Source organism: Anas acuta, chromosome 6 (assembly GCF_963932015.1).
Source record: "Anas acuta chromosome 6, bAnaAcu1.1, whole genome shotgun sequence".
In the NCBI taxonomy this organism is placed as follows: Eukaryota; Metazoa; Chordata; class Aves; order Anseriformes; family Anatidae; genus Anas; species Anas acuta.
In genome coordinates, this window is record NC_088984.1 from 619,350 (window position 1) to 638,553 (window position 19,204).

The window sequence follows — 19,204 nt, forward strand, 5'->3', positions numbered from 1 at the left end:
TACAAGCAGCCGAGGTAGCTTAGGTGAACATATCGTGGGGGAAAAGGGGCAAACAGAGTAACTTGTTAAAAGCTGTAGTCAGAGCAGCCGCTAGTTCAACTGCATTGAAAGGCACGAATTGTCATTCCATCACAGGCCTGGTACTGCCTGGACGTGGTTAACTAGGGTAATAAGTGGGAGCCAACACCATTATTAACACTTTCTAGATGATGGCTGCGGTCCAGGGAAAGGAGAACATCTATTGCTTAATGGTAGGGTCGGCATTCAGAGATCATGAACAATAGAATCACAGAATGGGTTGGGCTGGAAGTGACCTTAAAGGCCATCTAATTCCACCCCCGTGCCATGGGCAGGGACACCTCCCACCACTACACCAGGTTGCCCAAAGCCACATCCAACTCAGCCTTAAACACCATTTTCTTACCAGGTATCACACCTTATCCAATGATACTAATAATTGTGTTACTCTCTCTTCTCAATAGGATGCTGGGGTGCCTCTTCCTCCTTTCCAAAATCAGACAAACTTTATTTTTATACTTCTTCATAACTACAGGTAACACAACAATTAAATGCTCATGCTTATGATTTAAATAAGCTTGATAATTAACATTGATATATTTAAATTAGATAATCTACTTACCACCAGAAAAGCTAGACTTAGTTACACTGTGCTTTAACATGAAGCTCAAAATAAGCGTTTTAAAACACAGCTATCAAAACCAACTCCTCTCAGTAACATGAAGTAGCTGGAAAATTACGCAATTTTAAGTCTTGAAATTCAACAACTAATTACTGGGGAAGGGGATTTCCATTTTCAAAACAGAAAAAGCCTGCTCTTGCTTGCACTCCACAAGTCCAGGAAAACATCAATATAATAGCTCAGGAAATGCACTCAGGGATGACAACAGCAGAAAAGAATGCACTTCCAGACTTGCAAGATTGCTATTTCATATAATGCTAAAGCAGTAATTGTAGTTAGAGGCATATCTTTCCATTTTTAAAATGACTTACTTTTGCTTTATAAAACAATATATACAACTTCTGATAGCTGAAACTTGAACGGAGCTTTCTGAACACTGCAAAGAAAGGAACAGCAAGTGGCTGACCCGAAAGCACCCCAACCCAACCCAACTCTGAATACACATCAGCAGAGAAAAGTGCTAAACCCACTCCTACTTGAAAGAGAAATAAACAAGAAACACCCCTGTTACTATACCACAGGAGCTGAAAGTGTTACACTTATTTATGCTAGGCAAAAAAGGAAACACTTCGTCCAGGAGTCAGTTATCTCCTCAATATCACAGGCAGCAGAGGAAATTACAGATGTTAACAGCATCTACCTAATTGCATTTTGTGCTTTGCTGTTTGCGAGAGAGATCATTTCAAACCCAAAGTTTTTTAAATGAAGCACTCAGCAAAGGCATAGAAGAGGTTCGACAAAGGGTTTAACCTCTTTACTTTTTCTTTTAATGCTCACCTAATTCACTCTCTCTCAGTGAAGTTCGCTTAGGACCAGACAGGTAAAGCTGCAAACGACAGAGCAAATGTTGTCTCAACATGCCCAGCAAAGCAGGGGCACAAGCAGGGGCTCAGAAACCTGCTTTACACTTCTCTTGGTTTACAGGACTGTACACAGTTCCACTGTTGTTTTTTGTCAAACGGAAACACAATAAAAACTAAATTGTTTGCATTATATACTCCGCACACATCTGCACATAAAAGATGTTATTTGAAGAAATAATTAAGAAGTTTCTCAGTCACAACGGCAAATACAGTTTATAACATTTTTCTCTACAGTAACACTGCTAGTTAACTCCAAGTAGCTCTCAACACACCTTCTGATGAACGCTGTTAGAATCTTTTTTTATACATTTTAAAAATAGATTTCATCGAGGCTATAAACGCAAACTTCAGAAGAACATAACCAAATACGGAGAGGTAAACATAGGCACGCTCACACCGCCTCGTCCCGCTCTTACCCGGCTTTCATACTGATGCTGCTGCTGCCTGCCAACATCCTCCCGCCAAGGCACAGGAAGGATTTGTGCCAACAGGTTTGTCAGATACATGGAAAAAGCCAGACGTCCCTTAACTTGCAATTTACAGTCAGCTTGGGATAGCGCTTGCTCACCGCTGAACTAACGGGATAATGCGTCCGTGCCGTCCTGCGTCACTTCGGTCCTCGGCCCAGCTGTGCCAGCACTCAGTGCCCCACGGAGGGGCACGGCCGGCCGGGGAGCCCCGGGGGGAAGGCCCCTCACGGGCAGGCTGCTGCCACAGACCTGGCCCAGCCCAGGGGCAGGATCAGGGCAAGGGGTTTTCAAATGCGAGGTCATCGCCATCGCTACCCCTATCCTCACTGGGCACGGGGAGAATAAAGCATTTATCTCAAGGAAAACCTCGTGGTACTGTTACACGTCCAAACGGCCACAGCGGGTCGGTCACTGGCTGCATACTCGCTGTCACCAGCTAGCGCCTCGCCAGACCTTGTTATCCCCAAGGAAACAGGAAGGCTCAGCACCCACATCTAATGCGCCTCAGATACACCGCCGGGATTTGCGCAGGGCATATTAAATCTCACAGCCACGAACAGACGTGTCTGGCCTCGAGGTGCAGCGCAGGGAACAGGGCGTCCTCACGCCCTGGCTCCCCGAGTGCCACCTCAGGCCGCCGGGAAAGCTGCTCGGTGCAGTGCGGAGCGGCCCACCCGCCATGCTGTCCCCGTGAGGGGCAGGCCGGTGCCGCTTCCCAGTGCCGCACCGAAGGAGGACTGGACTTCCCGACTCCTGGCCAAAGCACCCCACAGGCAAGACACTTGCTACAAACAAACAGCTCTATGCTAAAGGTAAATTCAAACAGCCAGATTAAGCACGGTACTCTGTGGTAGGCAACAAAATCAAACGCAGAGGTCCCTTCCAACCTCAACCATTCTGTGATTCTGTGAAAACTTAAAAAACAACAAAAACAACCAACCCCCCAAACACTAAAATGCTATTTCAACTTCTAATGAAAGTAACTTTGTACGCTACTGAGACACTCGAATACTTCAAGTGAAATGGGTAAGTACAATTTACATTCACCACATGCTGCTGCTTTGATTCACCAACGTTGAAGCTTAGGACTACAAATCCTTGATCTAGATTTTGTTTACAAATGAAACAAAAACAAATCAGGAAAATGAAGACCAACAGATGTGTACTAGTCACCGTGCTACAGACCTCAAGCTTTTTCTTACCACAGCCTTAAAGCACCAACACTTAGTGCTTAGTCATTAAATGATACATACCAGTAAACAAGGAAATTACATTGCTTCTGAAGTATCTCCCTATTTCTTAACTTACTGGCCAGAAACCTAAGAGGAAAGCTGCTGGAGAACATCATACTTTATTTACAAGAAATGCCATATATTTCGCAGATTTGTACAACAGTGTCTTCATGAAAGTGAAAAATTTTACTTACTGGGGCAGCAGTATGACCTTCAGGTTTCCCACTGAACTCTGACAAACTGATGACCTAACTTCAGTGATGGCCTATTTGCAAAATAAGAAGACTTGGGTCCATGCCAAGTATAACCCACTCAAAATGAAAAAAAAACAAAAAACATAAAAGTTTTGCTTAATGAGCTACTGACTCAGTGTCTCCACAAAAGACATTTTCGTGGTGTTTCCAATTTATTAGGTATAAATTCAGTCCAGCAGTGAATTTTAAGACACACTAGCCAAAGAAAAATTCCGAAGATAGGAATGTTCTTGTTATCAGCTTTCAACTTCACAGAGAAGTCATCTCTCTGGAGACTTATCTGTAACTGGTCATACAAATGCTTTCCTTTAGCTGTGAAAGGGCAAACCTTACAGCATAACCATCAATGTATTTTAGTCAATCTCCAACAGCAGAGAAGAAAAAGCTGCTTGTGGCCTGCAGCCAGTCTAAAACTTTGGGGTGGAAGCTATATCAGAAACAAATACCCCTGGAAACTTTGGTAAAATCCAGCTTTTCTAGACTGACTTATGCATGAATAACCATCATAATGGTGGAGTGCAGGTATTCATTTCATAGATATGGTAACTAAAGAGCAGCTAAACCTACAAAAAGATTACTTACTCAACAAAGGTGAGACTAAAAGGTGTAAGAAAAAAATCTGTTTCAGAAATAGCCATGGACCAAATTGTTAACGACTGATTTAACATGAAAGGATAATTGAAGCAGGCAAACCTGTAACTGAAGTTACTTGACTTGAGAAGAGCAAAACTTGTTAAATAAAAAACAACACAGTTTCCAGCTGAGCTGAGGAGAGCTGTCTGATGCTTGTGAAACAGACTTTTTCAGCATCTGTCCACACTAGTGGAAGGGATGACATTCACACAAGCATCTGATGCACACATAAGGCAACAAAGAATTTGCTATCTGGGGTGTATAACTATTTTAAAACAGGTAAAAGTGAAAAAAGTAGAGCACTCTAAGAGGAGAGAAGAAACCTGCAAGTCCATGAAGTTTGAGAATTGTTTTACAAGTCAAATAATAACATAATGATGTGAAAGTTACAGACAAATAGGTGAAAGACTTGCTAAAGCAACACAGAAATTCCATCAGTAACAAAAACATGTCTGTCCAGAAAACACGCCCAGGTGATCCCCTAGCAGGTACTGTTATGATCTTGACAGTGGACTCTTAAAATAGAATCACAGAATACCCTGAGTTGGATGTGACCCACAAGGATTATCGAGTCCAACTCCTGGCTCCACACCGGGCCACCCAAAAATCAAACCCTGTGTCTGACAGCATTGTCCAAATGCTTCTTGAAACCCCAACAAGCTCGGGGCCATGACCTGGGAGCCTGTCCCAGTGCCCGACCCCCTTTCCCTAACCCCCAGCCTGACCCTCCCCTGTCCCAGCTCCATGCCGTCCCCTCGGGTCCTGTCGCTGTCCCCAGAGAGCAGAGCTCAGCGCCTGCCCCTCCGCTCCCTGTGAGGGGGCTGCAGGCTGCCATGAGGCCTCCCCCAGTCTCCTCCAGGCTATCCCATTAGTATGCCTGATTTAATTTTTCTTATGGCAAAAGGATCCCTTGGTATACAAATAAAATAACTACCACTATAAAGGAAGTCAAACTACTTGAATCACACCAGCTAAACTAGCAGAAAGCAGCCAGCTCATCTGGGCCGTGTTTACAATCAGTGCAGTTCAGGTTCATTTTCTGCTGGAAAATGTTAAGGTCAAAGCATGGTGATTTGCTAGCTTTCGTTCCACGGCAAGTGGTAGGGCCATTTCAATTAGGGAGCTTGAATAAAATACAAGCAAATAGCTTCACACAGTAGCTGAACTTAACAACCAGCATTATGCCTATGCTTAGCATCCATCCATAGCATTAAAACAACGCCACGTACATCCGGACATCCACGGGATTTTCAGACCCACATGCTGAGGTTCCACACACAGGCTGAGCATTTTCGCTGACTCTTCTGGAGACAGTGATGCACTCATGCCATTCATACACCATCCAGATAGATGGACCAAGGCGTGGATCAGCTGCTGGTAGCTTACAGGGTCCTGCTGGCAAGCTACAACAGCCAGAAACAAACACCAAACCTTCATATTTGGCAGCATCCAGGCCTGTCACAATATTAGCTAAATAGTTTGAAGCTAACCTGCCTAACTTGGCACCTGGCCCCAGGCCTCGCAAGAGATTTAAAAAAAAATCTGCAAAGTTATTAGTAACACAGACAATCCAGCTTTCTTCCACTTACGACTTTCAGTTGACTTACAAACAGTGCACTAATACTCCAGGTTTAAAGGTGCAAGTTGACATTTGAAAACAGTTAACTAGTTCAAGCCACTGTGTCTCTCTCCACTAGCCTTATGGAGAGACTTCACATTTTAGTTTCACCTGGGATAAAATGGGGATCTCATTCTGTCTGCTCTGTGCACAGTCAAGGTGGCTGAGGCCATAGCAGTTCTAAGCAACCCAAAACACGTAGCACACAAGAAAACCACACAGCTGTAGCTTTGTCATGATAAAGGATAACTTAACTGGGGAGACACTGAATGCCCCCTACCACAGTAGATTTGCACATGTAAATCACTATTGTATTTGAAGATAAAATAAAAATCTACACATAAATCCTACACTGTGGAATGTCTGACACCCACATGTTCCTTGATCTAGATGAAGAAGTGATCTTGGCGTTGGCCAGGTGAGACGCACAGTCACTGGATCTCCTAATACACACTGCTAAATGAAACAGGCAACACAGAAATAAAGTCAGCCATTAGTGCCACATCATTCAGTGCTACGAGGTCCACTTCCAGTACACCAGACAAGATGAATTATATTGAGCACTAGCTCTGCTTGCAAGGAAAGGAAGAGCAGAAAGTTAATGTACACTTAAAACCAAAAAGAAGCAGTTTGTACACAAAGTTGTAACTCGTACAAATTCAACACATTACATCATGAGATACCATCACACTGAACTGTTTCACATCACAGAAAAACAAAAACAAAAAAACCCACAGCACTAGGCAGGGAGTCTGAACTCTGAAGCATGCTACCCTGTCCATCAGCAAGGTCCTTTGAAAGGCAAATTTAGCCACCAGTGCTACTGCAAATGCACCTGCTTATAAGGGATTATTCAATTCATTAAAAATAAGAAAGCATCATATTTCAAACAGTGGCATACCCTCAGATATAAGCGTTGCTCCAGCTTGGATTGTCTTGTTTCAAACAGAGCCTGAAAAAGTCCAAAAATCAAAGGCATGCAGAAACCCCAGCTACCTACAATAACAAAAGGAAAGCGACATTGCATCAGGCTAGAGGTTCATCTAGCACGATAATCCTGACTGAAAATGGCCTGCAGCAGAACACAGAACTGGAGAAGTAGCAGTTCTGTGTCCCCGGGTTTCTCTCCAGCCACCACCAATTATAAGATTCAGCTTAATTATGTGAACTTAATGGTAAAGCAGATAAAAAGTTCTGACTTGCAGTGCCTTTTTAAAAGCTGAGTTAAAGGAAGCAAAATATTCCGAAGGAACACAGACTATTAGCTGTTTCTGAGCTTTTTTTTTTCTCCATATTCTGAAGAATCTTCTTTTAAAACCTTTAAACACACAGGTGCCAGATTCTTGCAACAAAACATGCTGAAGAACAGCAGTTACTCATCTGCTGTCTGTGACCAAAACTTGACTCTGAAACACAGGCCAAGCAAGCTCAAGTGTTTTGAATTTCAATAGACTATACTATTCCATACGGATCTTCACCTGCTGCCTTATTTTCAGGAATTGAGAAGCCTGTTGACAAGTGGCAATATAAAAAGATAGTGCATTAATGGGAGTGTTAATGAAATAAAAGTTGTAAAAATTAGAAAATTTAAGAAGATTATTTACTACCTCTTTGCTCTCCTTCTGTTCCAGGCTGTATGAATTGCCAGAGCAGAGGCTTTAGAGCTGGTAATTGATTGTTAATGATTGTTAGTAGAGTGACATCACAGGTAGCATTAATTCTTACTGGGGGAAAAAGCACATGCTACATTTTAATTTAGACTCATTAAGGCTGGAAAAGCCCTCCAAGCTCATCTGGTCCAACCATCCCTTTACCACCAATGTCACCCACTAAGCCACGTCCAACCTTTTCTTAAGCACCCCCAGGGATGGTGATGCCACCACCTCGCTGGGCAAGTTCTAGTATTAACAGACATTTTGCTGCCAAGATAAAAATCTCTAGCCTGGATACAATTCTGTGCAACAAGCAAATCATTTTGGTCAGCTACAGGCCATTTTTAAGTGAGGAGGAAGAACCTGTGAAGAAGCTGAGCTCCTGGGCAAGGAGGCACAGAGCAGACATGAGGTTCATGAAGCAGCGTATCACTCCTCCCTTCCTCCAGCACGCTTAAGGCTGCCCACCTAAGCAACTGGAAGGGAGACTGACACGTCAAGGATTTTGAAAGAAAGCCTAAACAGGCAGGAGGCTGTTTGCTACCCAGACAACAATAATATGCTTTCAGCAAAATGCCTTCTTATTTCAGTGAACCTGGGGGGAAAAGCTTGTTTAGGATCATATAGAACCAATTATTAGCTCAAAGAAATGCAAGAAATACTGAAGAAATTACCCACCTAGCGTTAGTAGTTCTTGATTTGATAAGAAAATTCTGTACAAGTAAAAGAAAGCGTTCAGCTGCTGGATCCTAAGATGAAGTATTTCTGAACTGCTATTGTGATGACAAAATGCAGCTGAAAGAGCTGCTGTCGTAAGTTTTCATATAGTGACATTTTTTCCTAGAACACGATCAATCTCAGCATATGCAAACTGCCATTCACAAGGAACAGATAACTTTTATTCCTCTACAGGCACAGCGTCTGCATGGCAAGATACTTTGTTATCACAACACAACCATAACATAAGCTGGACAACAAACAACACAGAAAGACATTATTCAGTAAATACTGGGGGGGGGACAACTCTGAGATGCTGAGGACTTGCAGGCGTTCGTAAAAGCAACCAAAGCAGCAATCTAACAACAGCCTTCCACCCGACTACTGCAGAAATGCTGCTGTTGGTGATGATAAATATCTGTATTGATGTATTCTGATATTAAAGCTGTGTGTAAGTTAACCTGTCTACCAACCTGATCTTTTTCCATCAACCATTTTAATTTGTGAAGTACTAAGTAACCAACAAACAAGCTCTTATTCAGATGACCTTATTGGAACTGTTAAAATTTGAACATGTTAAAATAACATTATACTGAAGCTATACATAAAATCTTACGGTCATTTTTTTTTGTAACAAAAACTATCTGGAGTATTAGCAGAGTAAAGTGGTTTGCTGCTGTAATTTGATGTTTGTGTTATTTTGAGATAAAGGGAAGACAAGGGAAAAGTCTGGAAAAATGGCACTTTGGTCATCTTTCCTATCTAAAAACAGTTTTTAAAAATATTACATCTTCCTTCTCTATTTCAAATTTCTGTCCCTCCGACATATATTAATAAATATTTACATTATAGGATATATCAGTGTACTTGTAATACAAGATAATAATACAGCGTAATTAACTATATCACTAAAACAGCTCAAATTCAAGTCAAGGATTTCTAAACCTAGTGAATTCTGCCTTTCCTAAAAGCAAGCAAGTTGCAATTTAAGACGTTTTGTTTTACACCTATTACAATAAAGCAGAAATAAAAAGTCTAGTCATGAATAGCAACAAATAAATTAAGTTTAATAAAAAGTATTAACCTCCTCTGTTGCACAACTACGTTTCCAGACATCATCAGTGCAGGAGCAACTGACTGAGGGACAGGATTTTTCCTGCTCCATTCTAAGCACACTGGAGGGACCAAAAACAAAACTCAGGAGCTCATCAGACAAATCGAAGTGCTGCACTCAGTCTGCCGTGCTAATTCAAGATATGTTAAGGTACTGGATACTTTAACTAGACTACTTTTACATGGTGCATTTTGTGTGCTCCTTAAAAATAACTGGTGTGTTCAAGAACCACATGAAAAAACTCCCTTAGTACCAGAAGCCTGATTACACCCGCCTGATCCAAAAGGCATCCCACAGCAGGCAGTGTTCTCTACCAGAACTCTGGAACCTGCTGTAAAATTTCACGTCTTTGAACCACAGTCAGTCCCCGTGGCACTCTTACTGTTCTGCAGAGAATTCTAAACAATGACTTCTTGTTTTTAAAGTACCTTCTGGAAAATAATTTATTTAATTACAGTGAAACCTCGCAAGTCTCAAGGTATGCTGTCGCTTGATTTACATTAAGAAACAACAGCAAAACTCATGGAAACTTAATTTTGTTTCTTTACCGGGGAGTCAAAGCAGCATGAAAGAAATGGACACATCTCAGGTCTGAGCGCCAGCCTGAAATTTCCAGGTTCGAGGTTTCTCATCTAGTTTGAAGTATGAAGATGCTCCCACAGACAGGTGAATGTATCACACCAACCATCTCATGCGTCATTATTTTCTGTTTCAGCTAAAATGTAGCAATGATTATTTTCATGACATTAGCTATCAGGGCAAAGCTTGCTACGAAGGATATACAGCAGAAACGGATGGAAGCAAATTCTGCTAGTGTACCTTACATTAAGGTTGTATCAAACAAGACAGACCAACAGCCAAGCATTACTACTGGAACACAAGCACCCTGGATGAAGGCATTTATTACAAAAAGACACGTTCTTGATATCTTCTCCTCCACTTATGACGTTTATCTAACTTTGTCTTTTGGTTTGTAAACCCTGTGGAGCGCGGAGTTCCCTCCAGCCCCTGTAAGGGGGTATCAGTTTGGATCAGTTTGCACTATGACAGTACGAGCAGTTTCCTTTTACAACATGCTATCATATTGAAACTGTTCTCTTATTTGTTAATTAAAAACAAAACTGTCAGACTTCAAGAAAAAAAAGAAAACTATTAAATCATTAAGATCTGCCTCCATATTTATCTTTACACTTGAATACAAGATTTGACTAGGAAACTGCAAAAAGACGATCAGTGAACAGCACCACGTGTATGTGATGTTTGTACACAGAGCTTGTTCAACAGTGCTCAAAAATCACCTGGCATTACGTACAGCATCTTGCTCTTCGTTTTATGAACGATATGAAATACTTTCATTTTTAAGCATGCCACAATGACACGAAAGTCATTTACCTCAACTTATTTCAGAGACTGGTGATTTTTTTTTTAAGTGAAGTTACTAAAAGTCTGCCATTACAAAGTTAGAGAGTTAATTCTAGGGGAGCATATTGTGCTGAATTTCAGCATCCTAAGTAGCGTATACCAGCACTACCCTTGGAGGCACAAATAGATCCAAGAAGAATTATCTGGGAATTTATGTCCTGCACTCATGTTGTAAGAGCCGCTGAAAGTTTCTGAAGGAGAGATGGAAGAAAGCGGGGTGCCTGCCTGCTGAGCCAGCCGTGCACGCACTGCGTCTCCACACGCACAGCCACACACAAGCAGGCACTGGTACGCTCTGCTCCACAGGAACAGGCGAAGGGAAATGATCATTAAACGTTTTCACCAATCAGTTTTACCTTCGTGACACACAAATACATGACTGTTCAATTCCTGTTACACAATAACAAAACATACTGCCAATACAAGATGACGTTGACCATGTTTTCGGAATTGAGAAGATTTCCTTTAGGAATGCTAAGGAAGCACTCTGCTGCAACCTATTTTTTTTGGCAGGAAGAGGACAAATCATCAACAAACTGGAAAGTCTCCTGCTCCCATTACATTTCTAGCAGAGATGGCACAAGCAAATCACATAAACAAGTTCAAATGTGGATTAGATAATTTCTATTTGAATGCATGTAATGCAAACGCTTTTGAGTACATTTATACATATACTTCAAAAAGTATAGAAGTAAAAAACTTTACATATACTTTAAGAAGTATAGCATAGGTGGCAGCCTATGGCTTTCCAGGACACTCGCGTGCCATAATGAAGTTTGGTTTAGATTGTACAGAGAGAAAAACTTTTTTGTGCTCAGAAGCAAACAGAAATGCAGAATTTTTCCAGCAGCTCCCTGCCCGTGTCTTTATGTCTGATCATCACCTGAGAGGACAGCAATGTCGGGCACCACACAGTGCAGCTCCTCCCTTTCCTTGCTTGTTTCCCCAGATCTCTGCTACTTCTTACCTGCCCTACCTGGCACTGAAGGAGTTGTTCCTACTTTCCTGCCTTCAACCCCTTCATTGCCCTCCGGGACACTCTCCCCCTTGCTCCTACTGCCTCTGGAGATGGCTGCAGCTAAGCTCTGGACACTTCTGGACCCGACGGATGCTCTGCTGAGCCACCCAAGGCAATTTGTCCTGCTGCCAGCTGACACGAGTGCTCTCGGGACACGTGAATCCCACCAGAGCTTTCCCACTCTGAGCTGTGATGCATCTCCCTCTTAAGGGAGAGGGGACCTGGTGCTCTGAACTCCTATTTACAAATCCAACAAGCAGTAAAGGCTGGCCAATTATACAACCTACACAGTATCTATGAAGCTTTTGCTTTGCAGATCCAATAGCTACAGGGCAAATTTTGTTCACTGCCCATAATTACTACCCCATGGTTGCATAAACAGTAAATACATTAAAAATCCCCCCATTGAGCTGTGATGCAGAGAACAAGTTTCAGCTTGTACATCTTCAAAGGATTTACAACAGATTTCTTTCTTCCTTTAATAATGAATTAATCACAACCCTGATCAGAACGTTAGATTAGCTGTAATTTCGATGTAGGGTTCACGCAAAAAAACCAACCACACTACCTCCCAGTTACGACACTTAGAGAGCATGTCTTTTACAAGCACGGGGCCCCACTAACTGGGGGAAGGAGAAAAGATTTAGTTTTAATTATTCCATAAAGAACAGATCAATCATTCTCAAAAAGTAATAACTTGTAGTTTTATTCTTTGCACTAGAATAGCGTTACACCAATTTAAAAAGCCAATATACAGAAAGTTGGCTGCTCCTCACTTTCTAGTGCTATACAAGCTTAAAAAAATGGGGAGGAGGGAGGAAGATCCATGAGAGATGACTGTGGAGACATTCTGATGAAAAACAGCAATTCCTTTCCCTTCTATACTATAATATTTTGAAATTTGAGTTGATAGGAAAGAGTATTTTGCTCTTCTGTTTGGAGGAAAGAAAGCAATAACAGGGAGAAAACACACGTATATCAGAAGTGCGCCCAATTTAAAACTAACAAACTGCTAAAAAGCCACCCTGTTCAAAAGTACTGAAGCGGTAAAAACAGAGTTTTCCCTCACATTCTAACTTCTCCCAAAGCAGCATTGTCTTCATTTGCCTGTAAGAAGGGGGTGCAATGACAAGGACTGCAAAGCTAAGGACAGCCACGGGCTCCCCGCAGCCCGCTTTACCCAAAGCGCCTCTATTTACCGCTCCCCGAAGGAGGGCAAGGCAAAGGCAGGTGGCGAACTGGCTGAACTGGTTCGCTACAGTCCTGCCTCCCAGGAGGAGGCACAGACGGGGCTCTCCAGGAAGCCAGGGCTGACTCAGGCGGCCGATCCCTCGGGGATGACAAGCCCGAGCCGCACGTCACCTGCCTGAACCCATGGCACATGCCCGAGGAGCGTCCTCCTGCGCTTCGGCGGCTTGGAAAGCTACCGAAATGCTGTGAGATGCCACGGAAAGAACTTTCACCTCCAGCCTCCCCTTGTAATGATTGTTCTGGGGCCTTCATTATTACAGAAAAAACATCAATCGACTGTGAAACCAAAGCGGTCCTTCCTTCTTCCTGCAACGCGCCTCTTGCCTTCCTTGGAGGGAAGGCGAGCGAGGTGCTAAGGCCAAGGACAGAAAGGGGCAGTGAGCAGGAAGGAGCAAAGGTCTGGAAACTGAAGCCAGCTACAGAGATTTTAACTGACAAGAAGCTGCTATTTTCTTCTGTGCAGGTAAAAGCTCTGGGAAGGTCACCAGAGGCAGTTCTTGGCTGTCCTCAGCCACCTCCTCCCTCCCTCTGCAAACTCTGCGTGAACAAGAGTAAGCGGGTATTCTGCTGGGATAAAGGGGACACCACCAGTTACCCAGCGAGCTACACTGTCCATCAGGCCTCAGGACAGGCAGCCGGGAGCCAGGAGAGCTACCTGAGCCCAGAGAGCCGCTGGTGGCTGCGCTGTGCTCAGCTGCGGTCACAGAGCTGCTCCATCTCTGCCGGTACCTGGACTGCTTGCTGTCAGCAGTACTTGGGATCAGGTCAGGAACAGCAGCAAGCAATACCTGCAAGCCATGCCTGCAAAACCTCCGGTTCCAAGTCCGGCTTCCTATTCCCATATAAGTGAAGCTGTGCTAGCTCAATCCCCCTCCAGGTAGTAAACCTTAAATTGGGTCAGAGAGCTTCTGGAGGGTCAGCGCATATCAAAGTCATAATGAGTTGATGCCTCATTTTCACCAGAGGAAAAATACCAACCCAGAAACAAGACCAAAAATTCGTGAAACTTCCAGAAGTTTGAGCCACACCAGCAGGAGTTACTTGCGGAGATGTGTGCGCTTTTTATACAAGGCACCAGAACAACTTCTCTGCAGTAACTCTTACAAGCTGCTTCCCATCCAGTGCCAGCAAACGAAGCTACTGTTCCCACGTTTCTGCACGTCCACAGCACGTGGACACAACGGGCAGCCCTCGAGGAATGGGAGCAAACACACGGCCAGGCAAAGCAGGGTCCCGCCTCACAACAGCCACCTTGGCGCAGTGCTCGCAGGGACTGCTCCGGGCAGCTGCTCCGCAAGTAGCTACAGCAGCGCAGCTTCGCATACAGAGAAATCGTAACGTAGCCACTGGCTGGATTACAAGCACTAAGAAAGCAAGCGAGAGACGAGAGAAACGCAAAATACGGCTAACTGCAGGTTCACAAGTAATTTTTTCCAAACAAGAATCAACGGCTGTGCTTGATTTTTAGGGGACTCTTCTACACCACAATACAGCAGCCACATTCTGGTAATAAACCCAATCTTTGTCATTTATGCTTACAACAACTCTGTTCTGCTCATTGAGATCTTTGAGCCAGTCAGTGCTTTCTTGCAGCCAATAATGAAAGAAAAAAAATAATCAGAGAAACGCTTGCAGACATTGCTCATTTTAGCACAGTTTCAAAAACCAAACCCAACCCAAAATTTGGATGGTACTCCCAGAGCACCATCCTTTGGAATGGCTTTAGCCTTCCACCTGCTATACGTGTATGTTAATAATCTACACGAAGCGAAGCAGAATTACATCAAGTTCTTATTTATGTTTCCTGTTCTGTTAGTATGCAGAGTGTTCCTGCCACTGAGGTTTCCTCCACAATACATGCACATCTCCTCTACCAAATACCTGACACAGCTTACTAATTACGGTTACTATTATTTTTGCAAAGCGCATGCTAGCGCTCATTATCAGCGATAACTTAAAGGGTATTCTACATGATATTATTCTACATGATATTTTGCTAACAAATGAAGCTGCTCAGAACGGAGTAATTTATCACTACGCTTTCCTTGTTTACATCGTGTGACTGAATTCATCCACTCGTGGTTAAAGGACCCCGCATTAGTGCTGTTAAAGAAGAAGGAACCCCCAAGAAGCGTGTTGTGCCGTCCGCAACACAACCAGCCCCTAAGAGGAACGCGGATGGGAGCATCGCGAGTTGGAGCGGACCCCCGAGGATCCCGGGGAGCATCAAGGTCGAATCCCGGCGGCTTTCACCCACTCGCGGGGGATCGCTGCCTGACAGACCTCGCTCCGGCCGCGTTTTATTGCGGATCCGCTGCTGCTGCTGCTGCTGGCACCTCTCCCGAGCGCCTGACGAGGCGGGAGCCGAGAGAAGGCAGCGCTGCCACAGCCGGGGCCAGCGGCTGCTCCGCCTCAGCTCCAGCACCGGCAGCGGCGCCCCGCAGGCCGCGGGCACAGCCGGGAAGCGGCCGCGCTGCCCCCGCTCCGCCGCCTCACGGGGACGGCGCCGCCACCCCCGGTGGTGCCTCAGGCGTCACCTCGGGGCCCGGACACACCTCGCCCTGCCGACGGCCGCCTCCCGGGGCGGTGCCTCACACCGAGCGCCAGGACACCGAGCCGCGGGGTGCAAAGGTCCGCGAGGAGCCCAGCCCCGGCGGATGCGGCCCTGCGGGGCGGACGAGGGCTGCGCATCCAAACCGGGCCGGGTGGGGGGGGGGGGGGGGGAGGCGGAACCCGGGACCGCGGCGGCCGCCGCGGTCCCGGGTTCCGCCTCCCCCCCCCCCCCCCCCCCTCCGCCTCCGGGCGCCCCCCGGCCCGGTGCGCGCTCACCTGCCCCGCTCTGCCCTCCCCCCACCCCCGCGGCCTCCCGCCGGTTCCCCGCTCACCGCGCTGAGGCAGGAGGGGCCGTCGGGCGCGGGCGGCCCCGCGCGGCGCTGCCGGGCCCTACCCCGGGGTGCCCATGGCGGCGTTGGAGCGGCGGGGCCGTGCTGCTGCTGGTGGCGCCGGCGTCGCCGCCGCCGCCCGCTCCGCCTGGGCTCGCCCCGCCCCCCGGGCCGCGTCACGCCGCGCCCATTGGCTCCGCGCGGCGCACGGCGGAGCCCCATTGGCTGCCGCCGCGCCGTGAGCCCGCCAGTGGCGGCGGGAGCGGCGGTTGCCGTGGTTACCGATGCCGTGAGGCGGGCGCGGGAGCGAGGGGCGGGCCGGGCTCGGGCCGGGTTCGGGCGCTGCCGGCGGGGGCTCGCGGAGGCCGGGGCCGCTCCGGGCGGGGCGGGGCGGGCGCGCAGCCCCGCGGGCTCGTGCCGGTAAGTGCCCGCCGCCCCCGCCGCAAGATGGCCTCCGCCGTGCCCGCGGGGAGGGGGCGGCCGGCGGGAGAGGCTGCGGGTGGGCGGGGGGCGCCGCTGAGGGCCGGGAGCGGGGCGGCGGGGGCCGGCCGGGCACCGAGCACCGGGCACCGGGACCCCCTGGGTCGCCGGTGCCCTGTAACGGCCGGGGCCGGGCGGGCGGAGCGCCGCGTGGGGGTCTCGCACGAAGCATCCGGAACCGTGCCAGGGGCCCGGGGCGGGGTCGCGGCTGCCCCTTCGTTATCCGGCCCCTGCCCGCTGCGGGGGGAGGCCGGGCCGGGAATGTCCCCGGGGCTCCTCTGAGGGGAGAGCTGCCGGCACGGGGCGCCAGGCGGGGTGCGGGGTGCCCGACCCCCTGCAGCGCCGCTCGGTGTCTGTGCGGGCTCCTGCCGCAGGCACTGCCACAGCACGGCCGTGTGCCAGGCGGGAACACGCGGCCTGTGTGAACACAGGTCCTGCTGCCCGGAAAGCTGTCATTATGCTGGTTACATTAAATGGGTATACAATGTGACCAAGCCACTGCAGGCACCTCCTTCTAGGAATGGGGAGTCCCAAGGAACGATAGGCAAAATGTAGTGAAACGAAGAATAACAAGGGGGAAATAAGGCAATAATAAGGCAAGCGCTGAGAGGCAGGGCCAAAGGAGAGGGGTGAGCAAGAGAATGGGAAATACAAAATGAGGTCGGAAGAGATGGACCTAGAATAAAGGGGAGAAAGCACAGAACCTGAGAGAGCAATGACTTGCGTTAGTCGCAAGGCTGCCTCCACCAGAGGTGTGCTGGATTCATTAAATCATCTCCCAATCGGTCTAAACTGGTTTTAGCCCATAATTTGGATGTTGCTACGTTGGCCTAGCTTCTGCGCATAACAGCTTTTAGAAAACAAAGAAGCTTACTGGCCTCCCCTGGCAAACCGAGCCGTTTCTGAGCATCATTGTGAGTACAGAAGGCACAGTCCACTGGCAGGCTATGAAAGGTGGCGCGATGCCATCTCTTGGCCTTTCAGCTTCTGGGTGGCTCCAGGTGGACAGCTGCGACCATCGGCGCTATTCGGAACAGGCCGTTCCACGCGCCCCGCAGAGCCAGCGCACTGCGAGTCCTCCCCATGGCTGAGAGTCTGCAGCTGGGGCAAGATGGGGGGCAGCACGAAATAATGGTAAGAATGAGAAAGTCATCTTGAGCCAGTTTGTTTTGGCACAACAGAAGTATGGAGAATTAAAAAATAATATCTTGAGGTCTTGTCAGATTTGCAAATACATTAAATGACTACCGGTGAAGAACAGCAATCTCATTCTAACTGGTATTAGTCATACAGTCATAGCTTTTCTTATTTGTTCTGGCACTTAGAGCAGCCAGTACATTATCTAACTTGACTGCTGTGTATCACAAGTCATCAATTCCCACCCATTTATTACTGTCCCAAGCCCGGTAGGGACAGAATGTGTTGTGGAAAGGCACCCTGTTTCATCTTGCCAACACAAAGAGCCGCATAGCGTACTGATTCTTCTGATTTCTTATTCCATTAGCTAATAGAAGGCCTTGTCAAATACTTGCTTAAACTCTTATATCAATTTTGGGATCAACAACAAACAAGTACTGTTTCTCTTTATTCATCTTCTTCAGGATGTGACTTGAAAGTAAGATATCTTTTCATTCTTAGCGTCATCTGGAAGGCACTGATTCCATTATGTTTGCAAATCTTATAAAGAGTCTAATGGCATCTTTTCCTTCTGAATCTTCCTTTTTTTTTTTCTTTTTTTTTTTTTCCTGAGCCTTAAATCTGATCTCTTAAAAGGATTGTACTTGTTTTCCAGCTTTTTAGACATGCTGCTTAGTTAACGGGTATTTGCTGGTTATTTTGCTGCTTATGTGCTCCTTCAGTCTTCCAAGTCGTGAATATGTTTTTCTGCTTCATTTAATCTATCCTGAGCTTAATCCAACTTGGAGTTTTTTTTTTATTTTGCAGATGTTCAGTCCTTGCAGAAGCACTGTTGTGACAATCTTTAATTTTAGTGATTGTTTCACTGTTTGCAAGATTGCCTAGGTTTTCTCATTTGATGTAACCACACAGGAACTGTGTCTGTGGTTAAAAAGTGGGAACTGTTGACACAGAAGGCTTGCTCCTTAGAAATGTGGGATTATAAACATAATATCGCTCACAAAAACAGTGTTGTCTTTGTATTTTTTTTTTCTGGAACCTGTTTATCTGTAATCTCTTACAGATGCTGAAATTACAAAGGTTTGGAAGAAAATAACTGGAGGAGAGAGTAATGCTCATGGCAGGCTAACTGAACAAATGAGCAGCTGTTTAGCATTCACAAGGGAAATCATTTAGATGTGTGGGTTTTTCCCCCCCATCATTAAAACCTGCAATTTGATTTCAAAAGTTACTGCGAGCCATTGTGTTGATGTCACAGCAACTCAGTCAATCATGATACAATTGACTTTGGGTAATTTGTAAACTGTAATTTCATTTGGTTTAAAAAGCAGTAAATGTTCCCATGCTTTTTTTGTTACCGAAGTGTGGCAGCTAATAGAAGAAGTATTTCTGAAGAAGAAGTGGAGTGACATTCTGCTGTTTCAGTGCGAATTTTTACAAAAATACTGTTTCAGATGGTGGCATATAAAATTATTGCTCTATCAGTAAAGATTTCACCCTTCCTGTTTAAAAATAAATTTTAAAAAATGGGGAAAACTGGATGCTACCAGTTTGTTTATTTGCATTTCTGGCTTTTTTTTTTCCCTCTTTCATGGCTTTGCAGAATCTAGAATCAAATGTTCGTACCTGATGCTCAGCATGATCACCAAGCTGCTCAGTGCACAGCCCTGTCAGTCTGGCTGCAGCAGAAAGGGACAGTGCTGGCCTGTCACGATGCCTCTCCAGCTTTCCTTGCGCCAGCAGACAAGACTGTGCAACTAT

General features: G+C 46.1%; 1 protein-coding gene across 2 annotated transcripts in view; it reads right to left on the minus strand.

The window, feature by feature from the left end:
* PKP4 (plakophilin 4) overlaps positions 1-15,978 on the minus strand; it is a 91,031-nt gene extending 75,053 nt beyond the window's left edge. Inside the window, exon 1 of one of the 2 annotated variants that reach the window (XM_068686874.1) lies at positions 15,830-15,978. The gene's annotated coding sequence lies outside the window, so the exon portion shown is untranslated. Of the gene's footprint in view, positions 1-15,227; positions 15,377-15,829 lie in introns of those variants that run through there. The other variant, XM_068686876.1, reaches the window with a different exon arrangement.
* Positions 15,979-19,204: the final 3,226 nt, after the last annotated feature.